General features: G+C 38.1%; 1 protein-coding gene across 2 annotated transcripts in view; it reads right to left on the bottom strand.

Annotated features, from left to right (window-relative positions):
• Nucleotides 1–18,010, bottom strand: part of DEPDC1B (DEP domain containing 1B) — a 91,830-nt gene that overhangs the window by 14,771 nt on the left and 59,049 nt on the right. The window lies entirely within an intron of this gene.

The following is an 18,010-nucleotide window of genomic DNA, read 5'->3' as shown; positions in this document are numbered from 1 at the left end:
ACTCTATTATGGTCACATTTTTATAAAATATGTATTACTAAAATTATACAAAGCACGTTCACATGTTCAATTATACTGGGCTAACTGCTACAGATCCACTGTCACAACGAGCGTAGAAAATACAAACCATCAACTAGGCATGGCAAATATATAAAACAAACACAGCCATTTTTCCCTCCCACAACTTGACAGTTAAAACTAAATTTTCATAGCATTCTTTCCCATTGAATCAAGAGCAGTCAGGTTAAGCCTAAGGTAACACACTCAATACTCAGATAGTGTAAGAGACCCAAGATAGCATGGGCAAGAACATGAATGTGCCATCCCTGTCCTGAAGTCTCCCCTTTTGTACTATTTCCTTATGATGAGCAGGGTCACCATATTTCCTGACTCTCATGGACTAAATAACAGGACTAATGCTCTTGGAATCATTCTACTCACTGCCAAAGACTCTACTTCTAAATAACATCTGTCAAATAATCGTTCCTCCCAATTAAGCTATTTTTTCTAGCTAAGTGTGCTGATTCAATTGTGTTACATGTCAACCCTCCTCAGCCAGTACGATTTTGCTAAAATTTAGGGTATTCTAATACTGTGTTCTCTTCAACCGTATTTGTCCATCTTCAAGCCTTCTAAAGAGATGAAACTGCTTTCACCAATGTATTGGTCCATATCCAACATTTTCAAGTTCCCACTAGTCTCTGACTTAAGAGACCAAATCACCTTTTACATTCAGCAGATATTTACTGGCCACATACAACATGCCAGGAACAATGCTAGCTCTCTTTGAAGAGCTTGTGCACTGTGAGAAGAGGCCCATGAAGTAGCAAAATGTGAGGGGCGCTGCAAGAAACATCTGCAAAGGGCATATCAGGGAAACTCTAAGTCACTCAGCAGGACAGTAGCATAGGCTGTGAGAGCCCAGTAGAAAATAAGCTAAAAAGGTCGGTAGAGATGAGATCTTGGAAGGTCTTGAATGCTAGACTAAGGACTGTGTGAAGAAAAGTTTAAAAGGAAAAGGAGCTGGGGAGTGATGGGAAAATACTCCAAGAGTTTTGGTGGTAACTCTGTAAGGACATTTGAGCAGAGATCCAAAGAAAATGAGAGTAAGCCTGGTAAATATCACAGAGACAAATTTTCAAGGTGAAGGAAATAGCAATTACAAAGATTATGACAAGGGAATATGTTTGGAATGTTTGAACAGCAATGAGAGTAGTGTGAAGACAGAGCAGAGTGCAAAGAATATTCAAGTCAGAAACGAGGAAATTAGAGAGGAAATTTTTATGGAAACAAAAAAGACTCTGAATGCCTCAAACAATCTTGAGAAGGAAGAACAAAGCTGGAGGTATCGTATACCCTGATTTCAAACAATACTACAAAGCTTCAGTCATCAAAACAGTATGGTACTAGCACAAAAACAGACACACAGATCAATGGGACAGAACAGAGAGCCTAGAAATGAACCACACTTATATGGGCAATTAATCTACAATATAGGAGGCATGAACACACAATGGGGAAAAGACAGCCACTTCAATAATTGTTTCTGGGAAAACTGGACAACTTCATGCAAAAGAATCAAACTGGACTACTCTTGTACTATGCATAAAAATAAATTCAAAATCAACTAAAGACTAAAATGTGAGACCTGAAACCATAAAATTCTAGAAGAAAATAAGCAGTATGCTCTTTGACATTAGTCTTTACTATATTTGAAGAGATACGTCTCCAAAAAACAAAAGCAAATTAGACAAATGGGACTACCTCAAATTAAAAGGCCTTTGTGCAGTGAAGAAAACTATCAACAAAATGAAAACTCCAATTATGGAATGGGAGAAGATACTCTCAAAAATTAAAAAACAGAACTATCATATGATCTTACAATTCCACTCTAGGGTATTTATCTGAATAAAACAAAAACACTAATTTATAAAAGATGCATGCTCCCCTGTTCCATTCCAATGTCAATTGAAGTGCCCATCAATGGATGAATGGAAAAAGAAGGTATGAGTGTATGTAGATACAAATATAGATATTGGGTTAGCCAAAATGTTCCTTTGGCTTTTAGGTAAAAATAAAAGACACACTTCTCATTTTCACCAAGAACTTTACTGAACAATGTATTCGTCATTTTGTTCCACTACCTTCTGCCATTTTTTCAGACAACATCATAATCCCATCTTCCCAAAACTTTTTATCTTTTTGAGCAAAAAAACTGTTCCAGATGCCTTTTAGTCTACTGGGGAATTGAAATTTTTGCCATTAAGAGAATTTTGTAAAGACCAAAAGAAATGGAAATCCAAAGATGCAATATCTGGTGAATATGATGGATGAATCAGAACTTGCCAGCCAACTGTAACAGTTTTTGCCTGGTCATCAAAGAAACAGGAAGTCTTGTGTTTTCCTGATGGAAGATAATGCATTTTCTTTTGACTAATTCTGGACACTTTTTGTCAAGTGCTGCTTTCAGTCAGTCTAATTCAGAGCTGTACTTGTTGGAATTAATTGACTGGTTTTCTGGAAGAAGCTCATAATAAAGGATTCCCTTCCAATCCCACCATATATACAACATGATCTTCAGAAGGCAAGAAGGCCCCTGGTGTGGTGGGTGGTGGTTCATTTCATTCACCCCATGATCTTGTCTATTCCTTATTATATGATTATAAGATTTCTTGATACAAATTAATCTGACCAAAGTAAAGCATAAAAGCTTTTTACCTTGTGATTACAATCAAAAGACAAGTCACAGACTATGAAATTATATTTCCCAGACTTAAGGATTAGTACCTAGAATGTATTTTTTAGAATGACAAAAAAGAACCAAAAGAAAAAAATTGAGTAAAAGATAGAAAAAAAATTTACTCAAGAAGAAACCCACATGACTAATAAACAGTAAGAAGATTCCTTTTCATACCCATCAGATTAATAAAATTAAAGGACTGGCAAGGAAACAATCAAATAGGAATATATCACGAATGGATGTGTAAATTGCCAGGACAACTCTGGAAAGCAATTTGCTAGAACCAGTAAAGACATGAATATCAAACAACTTAGTGATTCTGCTTCAACATACACAGAAATACATGGATATCTTTGCAACCTTGCAAAATGTACTGGGTCAGGATGGCGGGCACATGGATGTCTATTATACCACCCTCCTTCCAAACAGTACTTTTGGTGAAAATTTAGAAATTAAATTGCAGGGTTACTTTCTTTTTGCTGTGCTGGGTCTTCGTTGTGGTGCACGGGTTTCTCGTTGCAGTCACTTCTCTTGCTGCAGAGCTTGGGCTCTACGGCACACTTCTGTAGCTGCAGCTTATAGGCTTTGTTGCCCCGCAGCATGTGGTCTCCTCCCAGAGCAGTGACTGAACCCGAGTCCTCTGCATTGGTAGGCAGATTCTTCACTGGACTTCAATGGACCACCATGGAAGTCTGGCAGGGATACTTTTTAAAGTGCTATTTGAGAATGTTTTCTTTCTATGAACAATACCACCAAAAACAATGAGTACATTTGGCACTAGATCTTGGCTTATAAGTATCATTCTCTACAAAAAGAAACCAATAATTCTTAAAGAAATGGCTGATTCCAGGGTTGGTAACAGAAAGTAAAACTTGAGCCTGGTGGTAAAAATAAAGTGCTTCAAGAATGCTCGGGACACGGCAAAAGGCTACATGAGCCATTCTGAAGGAACCCCTCCCCCGGGATTCCAAATACATGTGTATTAGACTGTGCTGAAGAACTGATGCTTTTGAACTGTGGTGTTGGAGAAGACTCTTGAGAGTCCCTTGGACTGCAAGGAGATCCAACCAGTCCTTTCTGAAGATCAGCCCTGGGATTTCTTTGGAAGGAATGATGTTAAAGCTGAAACTGCAGTACTTTGGCCACCTCATGCGAAGAGTTGACTCATTGGAAAAGACTGATGCTGGGAGGGATTGGGGACAGGAGGAGAAGGGGACGACAGAGAATGAGATGGCTGGATGGCATCACTGACTCAATGGATGTGAGTCTGGGTGAACTCCGGGAGTTGGTGATGGACAGGGAGGCCTGGCGTGCTGCGATTCATGGGATCGCAAAGAGTCGGACACAACTGAGCGACTGAACTGAACTGTGCCAAGTCGCTTCAGTCATGTTCAACTCTGTGCAACCCTATGATTGTAGCCCACCAGGCTCCTCCATCCATGGGATTCTCCAGGCAAGAATACTCGATTGGATTGCCATGCCCTCTTCCAGGGGATCTTCCCGACCCAAGGATCAAACCCAAGTCTACTGGGTCTCATGGATTGCAGGCAGATTCTTTACTGTCTAAGACACCAGGGAAGTCCTGTAATTAGACTACTTGATATTATCCTATATGTCATGGGGCTGTATTCAGTTTAATTTCCTCTACCCCTAGTCTTTTTAACTCCTAAAGTCCAATTTGGTTCTTCTTTGTTCTTTTTTTTATGAGATTATCTTTTTTAAAAAAAAAACACATATACAATTGGTTTTGGTATATCCACTAAATTATGCCCATTACCACCATCTTAATTCTAGAATGTTTTTGTCACTGCAAAAAGAAATCTCCATATCTATTAGCAGTCACTCCTCATTTTCTCCTCCCCTCAGTCCCTGGAAGTCACTAATCTCTATCTCTATAGATTTGCCTGTTCTGAATATTTCATATAAATGGAATCATACAATATGTGATTTTTTTGGGTCTGGCTTTTTTCACTGAGAATGTTTTCAAGATTCACCCACATTATAGCATGTTAACAGTACTTCATTCCTTTTGATGGCTCAACAATATGCCATTGTATAAATATACTGCTTTTTTTTGCATTTCTCATTTGATGGACTTGTTTTTTTAACTATTCTGAGTAATGCTGCTATGAACATTCATGTACCAGTTGTAGTGACATACACTTTCAATTGCCTTGGGTATATGCCTAAGGGTGAAACTGTTGAATCACATGGTAACTCTATGATTACCGTTTTAAGGAGCTACAGAGCTGTTTTACAAAATGGCTCTGCCATTTTATATTCCCACCTGTAATATATGATGGTTCCAATTTCTCTACATTCTCATTAATACTTGTTCAGTTCAGTTCAGTCATTCAGTCGTGTCCGACTCTTTGCGACCCCATGAATCGCAGCACGCCAGGCCTCCCTGTCCATCACCAACTCCCGGAGTTCACTCAAACTCACATCCATCGAGTCAGTGATGCCATCCAGCCATCTCATCCTCTGTAGTCCCCTTCTCCTCCTGCCCCCAATCCCTCCCAGCATCAGTCTTTTCCAATGAGTCAACTCTTCGCATGAGGTGGCCAAAGTACTGGAGTTTCAGCTTTAGCATCATTCCTTCCAAAGAAATCCCAGGGCTGATTTCAGAATGGACTTCAGAATGAACTGGTTGGATCTCCTTGCAGTCCAAGGGACTCTCAAGAGTCTTTACAACACCACAGTTCAAAAGCATCAATTCTTCAGCACTCAGCCTTCTTCACAGTCCAGCTCTCACATCCATACATGACCACAGGAAAAACCATAGCCTTGACTAGACGGACCTTTGTTGGCAAAGTAATGTCTCTGCTTTTCAATATGCTATCTAGGTTGTTAACCATCTTTTATATATAGCCATCCTAGTGGGTGTTAAGTGGTATCTCATTGTGGTTATGATTTGCCCTATTTTGAGGACTATCACCCTAGAGATGCACAGCTTAGTGTGTATTCAGCCACAGATTCAAGGAGATTCCCATGCAGAGTCATGGAGCTTTTTCTATATATAATTGCTTTATATTAGTTTGCTAGTGCTGCCATAACCATATATCACAGATTGGGTGGCTTAAACAATAGAATTTTTTCTCTCACAGTTTTGGAGGCTAGAAACTATGATCAAGGTTTCAGTAGGTTTGGTTTCTCCTGAGGCCTCTCTCTATGGCTTACAGATGGCTGCCTTCTTGTTCTGATCTCCATGTCATCCCTCAGTTTGTCCAAAATTAATCTCCTCTTCTTATTAGGACACCAATCATACTAGACTAAGGCCAAGTCACACAGCTTTTAAGTGGAGAAGCTGGAGCTTGAACAAATAATAATAATTTAACAAATAATTAACAAATAATTTCTGCAAATTATTCAAAACATTCAGTTCAGTTCAGTTCAGTCGCTCAGTCGTGTCCGACTCTTTGTGACCCCATGAACTACAGCACTCCAGGCCTCCCTGTCCATCACCAACTCCCGGAGTCCACCCAAACCCATGTCCATTGAGATGGTGATGCCATCCAACCATCTCATCCTCTGTTGTCCCCTTCTCTTCCTGCCCCTAATCTTTCCCAACATCAGGGTCTTCTCAAATGAGTCAGCTCTTCGCATCAGGTGGCCAAAAGTCATGTCATTTATATACTCAATATTAGGAAAGTGGAGATGCAAGGAGAATGGTAAATGAATTAGAACCAAATGACTTTGGAAAAACTACTCAACTTCTTTTATGGTCCACTGAGATTTTCCTCATCTGGAAATGGCAATAATACTAATACCAATCTCACAGGGGTATTGTGAAGGTTACAAAAACAATACTATAAAAGTGTGTCCAAACTTTTGAACAATACTCTTTTTATTCACAATGTACAAGAGAATACCTGTATGTTTATTAAAATTAAATACATAATTCAGGAAGACTTTATACACTTCAAGGCTTGATTCTGTAAGTATCAGTTCAGTTCAGTCACTCAGTGGTGTCCAACTCTTGACAACCCCGTGGACTGCAGCACGCCAGGATTCCCTGTCCTTCACCAACTCCTAGAGCTTGTTCAAATTCATGTCTATTGAGTCAGTGATGCCATCCAACCATTGTGTCCTCTGTTGTCCCCTTCTCACTGCCTTCAATCTTTCCCAGCATCAGGGTCTTTTCAAATGAGTCAGTTCTTCACACCAGGTAGCCAAACTATTGCAGTTTCAGCTTCAGCATCAGTCCTTCCAATGAATATTCAGGTTGATTTCCTCAAGGATTAACTTGTTTTATCTCCTCGCAGTCCAAAGGACTCTCAAGAGTCTTCTCCAACACCACAGTTCAAAAGCATCAATTCTTCAGCACTCAGCTTTCTTTATGATCCAACTCTCACATCCATACATGACTACTGGAAAAACCATAGCTTTGACTAGACAGACCTTTGTGAGCAAAGTAATATCTCTGCTTTTTAATATGTTGTCTAGGTTGGTCATAGCTTTTCTTCCAAGGAGCAAGTGTCTTTTAATTTCATGGCTGCAGTCACCATCTGCAGTGACTTTGGAGGCCAAGAAAATAAAGTCAGCCACTGTTTCCCCATCTATTTGTGTTCTCTTTCACTTTCATCAATAGGCTCTTTAGTTCCTCTTCACTTTCTGCCTTAAGGGTGGTGTCATCTGCATATCTGAGGTTATTGATTTCTCCCAGCAATCTTGATTCTGGCTTGTGCTTCATCCAGCCTGGCATTTCGCATGATGTACTCTGCATATAAGTTAAATAAGCACAGCGACAATATACAGCCTTGACGTACTCCTTTCCTAATTTTGAACCAGTCTGTTGTTCCACGTCCAGTTCTAACTGTTGCTTCCTGACCTTCATATAGGTTTCTCAGAAGGCAGGTAAGGTGGTCTGGTATTCCCATCTCTTGAAGACTTTTCCACAGTTTGTCTGGCTAGTATATAATGTTTATTTTCTGCTCTGATGTCGAGAACACTATAGGTGCTAAATTTAGTATATTAAGTGACTGAAAATACTTGGGAGATCAGTTATACCACTATTTTGTCTGTTTAACAATCAAATGAGATTTTGAAAATTCTGCTCCCCTATCTTGGAAGACTGAACATTACTGAATGCCTTCTAGGCCCCAGTTACTATATATTAAGCAATTTTATCTGTTCACGTTTAATCGTTTTGACTATCCTGTAACGTAGGAAATATTGCCCCATTTTGCAAACAAAACCAAAGCCCAAAGCAGTTAAGACCTTTAGACTTTTCTCATAGCTAAGATTCAAACCTGTGAATCCCTTAAATATATAATTAACAACTTCCTCTCAATAAGTCCAGTTTGGTTTTAATTTGGTATTAAAAGTGAATGGTCAGCAATTATTAATTATCAATTAAAAGATTTCATTCTCTACTTAATACCATACTCTGCTGCTAAGTCACTTCAGTCGTGTCTGACTCTGTGTGACCCCATAGACGGCAGCCCACCAGGCTCCCCCGTCCCTGGGATTCTCCAGGCAAGAACACTGGAGTGAGTTGCCATTTCCTTCTCCAATGCATGAAAGTGAAAAGTGAAAGTGAAGTCACTCAGTCGTGTCTGACTCTTAGCGACCCCATGGACTGCAGCCTCCTAGGCTCCTCCATCCATGGGATTTTCCAGGCAAGAGTACTGGAGTGGGGTGCCATTGCCTTCTCCATACCATACTCTACATACATATTAACATAGGGCAGGAATAGAGATGCAAACAGAATGGAGAATGGACCTGTGAACACAGCGGGGAAGAAGGCAGAATGAATTAGGAGAGGAGCACTGCCATGCATACACTGCGATGTACAGAGCAGCTAGTGGGAAGCTGCTAAAGAAGGAAAGGGAGCCCAGCGAGGTGCTCCATGATGACCTAGCGGGGTGGGTTGCGGGGGTGGGAGGGAAGTTCAAGAGGGAGGGGATATATGTATACATACAACTGAGTCATGTTGTAATTATATTCAAATTAAAAAAAGTTTTAATTGAAATTAAAACTAAGAACAACTAACATTCATAATGATAAACCTAATTTATAAAGATGATGAAAATAGCTAACATTTATTAAGCATCTTATTATGAATCTAATAGTGTTCTAAACTCTAACAGTATCTCATTTAATCTTTACAATAATCTCTGTGAGGTAGATACTATTATAATTTTTATTTACGTATAAAGGAAAATGAGGCTTAAAAGATTATATCATTTGCCCAAATCACACAGTTAGTCAATAATAGAGAAGAATTTGAGTCCAAACAGTCTGCCCTAAATATCAGCCAATTACTTCCTAAGGATAAATTCATAAAAACAGAAATGTTGGTTCAAAGAATATGCACAAATGTTCAATAAACAGATAGACAAATAAAATGGCATTCTTTAACTTGAGGCAAGGATTAGAGAATGAAAGAATGGAGAATTTCTCAATGAAGCTCTATTTGAAACTAGCTCTTTTACAAGAGAATCCAGAAAACCATTTTCTTGAGACTTCAAAATGAAAGCTGGTTTTAAAATAAAAATGATTGCCAGTTCCCCTCCCACAAAGTAAAAACAGAATGGAGTTTATCCCTGAAGATTAGGGATGAAAAACTGAATATAGCCCTATAAAATATGAGCCATAGGTAAAAGGTATTTTTATCTGAATGTAAAGGACAAGTCATGTGATTTTTTAAATCATGTGTAAAGGATGAACCATGTGTGAAAGGCAAGCATTTTTCAGTTATCTATTAATACCAGTCATATCTGAACAATATTTTCTGAGAAGTCTTCACTGTGGGGACAATCACATAAGACTGTGGGAACCTCACATAAGTCCCCACAATCATCTTACTATGTAAGTAGGTAGAGTATTGTTTTCCAAAAATGTTTTACTACAACTAAAATTAAGAAATATATCACAATAATATATATACAAATACATAGGTATTTAAAACAAAAAAGTTTATAAACATGCCTACTCGTATTATATACAGTGTACTCTGACATTTTATACACTATTCTATGGGTTTAACTGTTTGGTTTTTTTTTAATGCTGTTCTACTATATAGAATTCACATCCAACATGATAGTTTATGAAACAATGGCCTATGAACTACTAAATTTGAACTGAGGACTTCATATAACAAATATCCAGGAATACACAGTCAGAAGTCAAACAGATATTCTAGTCTTGAATTTAGGAGGTAGATCTGAGTTGAAAATAAGAACTGAAAATCTTCCTGGGTAGGTGATCCATGAAGTGCTATAGATGTGATCAAAGAGAAGATTTGATATTTCTATAATACTTAAGTCCTTCTGGGCATCCTGTCCCAAGGATATTATTTTTCAATCTGTTCAAATGTCAACATTTTTAGCTCTGCCTTTGAATCTTGGAGTGCTCTGCATTGCTTTCCTTAGTTCAAATACATGTAGGAATACTTAAATTTCCAAAAACTTTAATTTGAGCTGTCTGTTTCTATTTCCTAACTTCTTTCTCATTACTAACCATTACCTAGTCTTTTTATTTTCTCCCTTGACAAAAGCACACAACAAGATTCAGGAAAAAATGACTGCAAGAGAATTTAGCTTTCAAATATCCATGACAGTCTACAGCTGAACTTGAAACATCTTCAACAAGTACTTGAAGTACTCACTGATTTCAAAGAGCTTCTTGATTTTTGTTTAAGGTTCAAAGAGTTTCAATGCTTTAGCTATTTTATTCTTTGGACTCATCTCATTTTGCTAAATAAAAACTAAAAGAGTGATTTTTTTCATCTTTCATTATTTCTAAAATCTCATCATCACAAAATCACTGAATCCTCCTTCTCTTGAGAAAATAACAAGGGCCTTCTAGAGCCACAGAGGTAACTTGTTACTGCCACTTCAGAATGATATAATAGTGCTTATCCTAATTATAGACTATGAAGCTCTATCACAAATACTTTTACATAAAAAAATCTTCCTATCATTTGAGAGAAGGCATGGCTAGATAGCAACATATGATTATCCTATCTCAACTTATGCATTGTTCCAATACTTTGTAGTTTTCAAAATGAAACAAACAAAAAATACCTAATAGAAAATGTGTTACCCATCACTTTAAGTTCCATATTTTCCTACCCATAAGTATGATAGGCATTATTGCTATTTATCACAATGAGAAAACAGGCCCAGAAAAGAAAAGCAATTTACCAGAGTGGGTACAACCAGGTCAACAAACCAATAAGTTACCTGAGCTTCATGTTTTCATTGGTGAAATAAGAATAAAATAATGAAAAAATAAACTAGTCACCAAATTACTTAAGCAATTCATCTGAGACTTTTTTCAATCAGAGAAACATTCTGTTATTTAGCTGAACTAAGGAAGGATAAGTGAATAAATAATTAAATCTCAAAGAAACCCAACTGCTCCTTATGAAAGTAATAAAATAAAAATCAATGGGAATTTGTAATGTTCTATGTTTTAGAAGTTAGGTGACATTTTTGGCCATAATGACCAAGTGACAGGTTCAGAATTCTCCAGTGTTTTATGTGACACCTATCTTTGTCACCCTCCTTTCCACTCTCCAAAGATGATATTAGATTTCTATTTTCAAATCACTAGGAACACAAATTTTCATTTTTGCAAAGTAGACCTGATCATTCCATTAACATATACAGTAAGCTATTCCTTACGGGAATGTCAAAATGGAAGTGAAATTTATACTTTTGAGAAGAGCTGGAGTTTCCAAAAAGTCAGTGGATCATATCTGTTCAGCCAGAGAATATAAGAGACTTGAGAAGGGTTCACTGTAGTTTTCGAACAACCAAAAGAATATAAAAGTTAAGTCACAGTTCCATTTCCACTGAGAAGAGGTATAAAAAGGAAATGGTTTATTCTAAGCTGCAAGAATTCAAACTACATATCAATTGGTAAGAACTCCCTGCCTACAAATGTTATGTAGCAGTTTGGATGGGAAGGGGAGTTTGGGGAGAGTGGATACATGTATATGTATGACTAAGTCCCTTTGCTGTCAGCCTGAGACTATCACAACATTGTTAATCAGCTATACTCCAATATAAAATAAAAAGTTAAAAAAAAAAGAAAAGAAAAGAACTTTCTGCCTAAAAAGAGACACAGTAAATGAGACTATTTCTCCAGACACTTTTAAGGAAAACCAAGCAAGTTACCTTTGTGAACTGGCTTAAAGGCAGATACAGAGTCATGCACAAACAAGATGACATCCCCTTTCCAACACAAGTGTCCCAAACTGCTATAACATTTTTATGAGTTCTTTAGCTTTTATGATTAGAAAGTCTTTCACCCAACCCAACATCAGATAAATATCAACTATTTTAGATTTGCATTTTAAAAATTTAATTCTCTAATCCAGCTGGAATTAATCCTGCTGAATAGTCTAAAAAAGGTCTTAATTTTTTCCCAAGTTTTGTCAATTATTCTTATGATTACTAGTATACTTATAAATAATGTATGTGTTTAGTTATAGCCAGCGAATGTCTAGGCATTGCCTAAATTTCTATCTTTAAGAACTACCTAACTCACTTTATTCTAATAGTCCTGACATAACAGTAGTCATTACATTTGGAGGTGATTCAGTATGCTTACTTGGCCCATTGGCAACTTCAAAAGCTTGGGCCATAAGCCCTGGGACCTGACAGCAGAGACCTGACCAGAGAGAACTCTGGACTAACATGGGCAAGAGCCCTTCTCTTTGGTCAAGTGCACCAAATAGGCACTCTCTGAAAAAAAGAACTGTTTTTCCCTAAGGATTACCATGGGATAAGGCCCCTGAGACCATCTGAAGCATAAGGACAGAGAGATGGCACACAGCTCCAGAGGATCTCTACAAGTCACTATACACAAGAACCAAAAAGCAGAAAACCTAACTTCACGGATATTTCTAGATTAAACAACACAGGCGGAGATCTCAGTCTTTGAGCTAGATGATCACATCTAGTCTGAAAGTGAAATTTAGTTACTCTGTAGTGTCAGACTCTTTGTGACCCCATGGACTGTAGCCCACCCAGGCTCCTCCGTCCATGGAATTCTCCAGGCAAGAACACTGAAGCAGGTTGCCATTTCTTTCTCCAGGGGATCTTCCCAAACCAGAGATCAAACTTGGGTCTCCTGCATTGCAGGCAGACTCTTTACCAACTGAGCCACCAAGAGTTAGATAACCAGTCTAGTGAATTCCAATGGCACTTTCTAAATTTCACCTCTACGAGAAGGGGTGTTCAGCCTTTCAGACTATTAGCACATAAACTGGGAGCCGTAAGCCCACGTGCCTGTAGGAGCAGACAAACGGAATAAATGAGCAGCAAAAGGGGTCTAGTGAACCTGACTTCACCATCTGAAAACAGGAGCGAATCCTGGGGCCTTGGTAAATTGGAATTCATGTCCCTGAAACACTGGCTCCCTCTAGCGGAGGCACTCATTACACAGCTATAGCAGCTTATACCACTGAAAATTCAAGATCCAAAACTGCCAGATTTTTAAAATTAAAAATTTTTAATTTTTTAAAGAAACCAAATCATAAATTCTTACATAAATTTCCCATTTCTTAAAGTTTTACAATTCATTATATTAAATTTTCTTTTTAAAACACACAGGTTAAACCAGATGTATTTATGAGACACATTTGGCCCATAGTCTAAGATCTCAGATTTTAATACTATACACAACCAGCCAGTCAATTTTCCAAAACACTCTTGCCCCCATGCTCTTCTGTGCTTCCTTTATGTCTTGTTTCTTCCTCTGTATGCCAACTTATTGCAAGCTACACAACTCAATGGATTCCAGGGAGCACGTGAAGAGTGCATGTTAAGTGTGAGTAAAGGCTGCTATGCTGTCTCATTCACCCTATTCAAGAGTCAGCCAAACTCTGATGTTGATACAAGAAACTGCCATTTTGGAAAAGAAGATTATTATTCAGTTATGTTGTTAGGGCAGACTGCTGAGCCAAAGTAAATCATTTTCTTAATTATAACAGGAAGTCTTAAACCTCAAAAATGGGTTTTTTTTTTCTTTTTTTTCATTTTTTTCTTTAAGAACTCTTCAATATCCTATTCCACCTATCACTGACTGTTCTCAGGGTCACATTTCTGGCAACAAGCTAGTATTATTTCATGCAAGAAGCAAAGGAATGACCCTCAAAAAAAAATCCATTTCCATTGAAACTGCTATAGAATTAGCTTCTACACAAAGCAGACTGATTACCTACTTTAAAGTATTTTGTCTAAGGGTATCCTATTTCAATCAAAGTAAGAAAAAAAGTTTAAGGAATGAGTCAGTCCTTCTGGGATTCAACCTACACAACTAGTTTGCATGTACTTAGATATGATAGGCTTTCCCAGATTCTAACAGGCTTGCTATATTAGATAATCTGTTATCCATATAAACAAATTATGGTCTTCCATAACTACATCGTCCATTTTCACTATGTAAAGATCTAAAAAATACAGTTTTCAATGCAGGGTATCTGAAACATATTCACTTGAGAATGACTAATCAGGGACAGTTAATATATTACCATTCATACACATTAGTCCATTATTGCTGACACCTAAGTACAATAAATTCTCCATTCTAACCATCCTTCTCCACCTCAAACTGTCTATAGATAATATTTCAGATGGTGGCTGACTCTGCCATCAATTTAGAAACAACCAGCTTCAATTCCTAGATGAGATAAAAATGAGCAACTGGGGTTAGGGATAGACAAGTGACATCACAAATATAACTGATTCAAATTGGACTTCATACATTTTTAAACACCTTCCATTTGATTTTCTAGAAGCCAGTTGCTCAAATGAGAATTTTTTCAGTCAGCTTCCACCAAGCTTCCAACTGACCCTGCCAATTTCACGGGTGTCAAAAACCAAAGAAGTTATATTGCAAGTCCAAGCTGCAGTGCAAGCCTCCTGTCATTTAGACTACACACAGAGCATATCCAGTGGTGACCCACGTGTCTCTGCTCAACCAGATTTGATGTCTTCAACCATTATAGTCATCTCCAGAAGAGACAGAACTCAAAATAAAAATAAATTTGAAAGGATGTTAGCTGTGTTGTTAGGTTACAGAGAATAGTGGTTCAATATTACTTACAACAAGTTCAAATTTTCCATATGGGGATTAGAGACAAAATGGCGGCGTGGAAGGACATGAGCCCATCTCTTCTTATGGAAACACCAAAATCACAACTAACTGCTGAACAAACATCAACAATAAATGCTGGCACCTACCCAAAAAGATACCCTACATCGAAAGACAAAGCCACAACAAGATGGCAGCAGGGACACGAGAAAATCAAATCCCATACATCCTGGGTAAGCGACCCACAAACTGAAAAATACTATACCACAGAAGCTCCCTGACAGGAGTGAAAACTGTGAGGTCCATGTAAAGCTTCCCAGTCTGGGGATCTGGCAACTGTAGAATTTCTAAGAATCTGGCTTTGAAGGCCAGTGGGGTTTGATCATTGAAATTCACAGGACTGGGGAGACAGAAACTCTACTCTTTGAGGGTGCACGCAGGGTCTCCTGCTCATCAGGACCCGGGGGGGAAAAAGCAGTGACATCATAAGAGCCTGGGCCAGACTTACCTGCTAGAACTGAAGGTCTCCTGTGGAGGCAGGGGGCAGCTGCAGCTCACTGTACGGACAAGGACACTGGTGGTGGTAGTTCTAGGGAGTACTCATTGGTCTAAGCCCTCTTGGAGGCCACCATTTTCTCACCAGGACTTCATCCCACTCAACTGCACCCAGGCTCCAAAGCTGGCACACTTCAGGCCAAACCACCAAGGTGGAAATACAGCCACACTCCTCAGCAGATAGGCTATTTAGTCTTCCTGAACACACAACTTCCAGATAAACACACCCTCTGACACGGCTCTGACCCCAAGAGGGACAAGACTCACCCACCAGTAGGCAAAACCACTCCCTCCCACCAGGAAGCCTAAACAAGCCTCTCAGACAGCCTCATCCACTAGGCAGCAGATAGCAGAAGCAAGAAAATCTACAACTTTGCAGCTTGTGGAATAGAAACCATAACCACAGAAAGTTAGACAAAATAAGACAGCAGAAAATATGTCCTAGATGAAGGAACAAGATAAAAACCCACAAGAACAACTACATGAAGTGGAGCCAGGCAATCTACCTAAAAAAAGAACTCAGAGTACTGACAGTAAAGATGATCGAAGAGCTCAGAAAAAGAATGGACGCACTGATACAAGAAGATGATATAACAATTGTAAATATATATATATATGTACCCAGCTCCAATAGGAGCATCTCAATATATGAAGCAAATTTAACAGCCATATAAGGAGAAACGACAGTAACACAATAATAGTGGAGGACTTTAACACCATTCTTGGATCAATGGACAGATAATCCAGATAGAAAATCAATAAGGAAATACAGGCCTTACGTGACACATTAGACAAGATGATTTAATGATCTTGTCTATTTAATAATCAAATAGATGATTGCTATTTATAGAGCATTCCATTCAAAAGCAGCAGAACACACATTCTTCTCATGTGCACACAGAACATTCTCCAGGGTGGACCACATGCTGGCCACAAAGCAAGCCTCAGTAAATTTAAGAAAAGTGAAATTATATCAAGCATCTTTTCTGACCACAGTGCAATGAAATCAGAAATCCACTACAAATTAAAAAACTGTAAAAAAAAAAAAAAAAAACACACACACACACAAACAAATGGAGGCTAAACAATATGCTACTTAAAAACCAATGAGTCACTGAAGAAATCAAAGAGGAAATTGAAAAATTACCTAGAGACAAATGAAAACAAAACACAACAATCCAAAATCCATGGAACACAGCAAAAGCAGTTCTAATCTGTGCGACCCTATGGACTGCAGCCTCCCAAGTTCCTCTGTCCATAGGATTTTCCAGGCAAGAACACTGGAGTGTGTTGCCTTTTCTTCCTTTAGGGGATCTTCTCAATCCAGGGATCAAATTCGCATCTTTTACATCTCCTGCAGTGGCAGGCAGGTTCTTTACCACTAGCACCACCTGGGAAGCCCCTCTAAGATCTAAGGGTATAGCAATACAATTTTACCTCAGGAAACAAGAAAAATCTCAAATAAACAATCTAACCTTAAACCTCAAGCAAGAAGAGAAAGAAGAACAAACACCCAAAGTTAGTAGAAGGAAAGAAATCATAAATATTAGAACAAAAATGAGAGAAATACAGACAACAGAAAAGATCAATGAAACTAAAAGCTAGTTCTTTGAAAAGATAAAAAAAAAACAAACCTTTAGACAGATTCATCAAGAAAAAGAAAAGGCTCAAATCAATAAAACTAGAAATGAAAAAGAAGAAGTTACAATGAACACCACAGAAATAAGCACCACAAGCAACTATATGCCAATAAAGTGGAAAATCTAGAGAAATGGACAAATTTTTGGAAAGATACAATTTCCAAAGGTTGAACCAGTTAGAAAATATGAACTGACCAATCACAAGTACTGAAACTGAAACTGATTTGAAGACTCCCAACAAACAATTCTATCAGACATTTAAAGACGAGTTAAGATCTATCCTTCTGAAACTATTCCAAAACAGTGCTGAGGAGGGAACACCCCCAAAATCATTCTATGAGGCCACCAGCACCCTGATACCAAAACCAGACAAAGATGTCACAAAAAAAGAAAATTACAGGCCAATATCACTGCTGAATACAGATGCAAAAATCCTCAACAAAATCCTAGCAGACTGAAAGGAACAATGCACTAAAAGGATCAAATACCATAATCAAGTGGGATTTATCCCAGTGATACGAGGATTTTTCCATATTCGCAAATCAGTGCTGTACACCATATCAAGAAACTGAAGAATAAAAACCATATCATCTCAGTAGATGTGGAAAAAGCTTTTGACAAAATTCAACATCCATTTACGATAAAAACAACAACAACAAAAACCTCTCCAGAAAGTGGGCACAGAGGGAACATTGTTGTTTTCAGTCACCCAGTCAAGTCTGACTCTTTGCGACCCCTATGGACTGTTCCCATAGAGGGAACATACCTCAACATAATAAAAGCCATATATGACAAACATCATACTCAACAGTGAAAGCTGAAAGCATTTCCTCTAAGATCAGGTATAAGACAAGGATGTCCACCCTTGCCACTGTTTTCAACACAGTTTTAGAAGTCCTAGCAACAGCAATCAGAGAAGAAATAAAAGAAATCCAAATTAGGAAAGAAATAAAGCTGTCAGTGTTTCCAGATGACATGATACTATACATATAAAATCCTAAAGATGCTACTAGAAAACTACTAG

This window comes from Bos javanicus, chromosome 20 (assembly GCF_032452875.1).
Source record: "Bos javanicus breed banteng chromosome 20, ARS-OSU_banteng_1.0, whole genome shotgun sequence".
NCBI classification, from domain to species: Eukaryota; Metazoa; Chordata; class Mammalia; order Artiodactyla; family Bovidae; genus Bos; species Bos javanicus.
The sequence above is the reverse complement of the archived record's forward strand: the minus strand, read 5'-3'. Positions and strand labels throughout refer to the sequence as shown.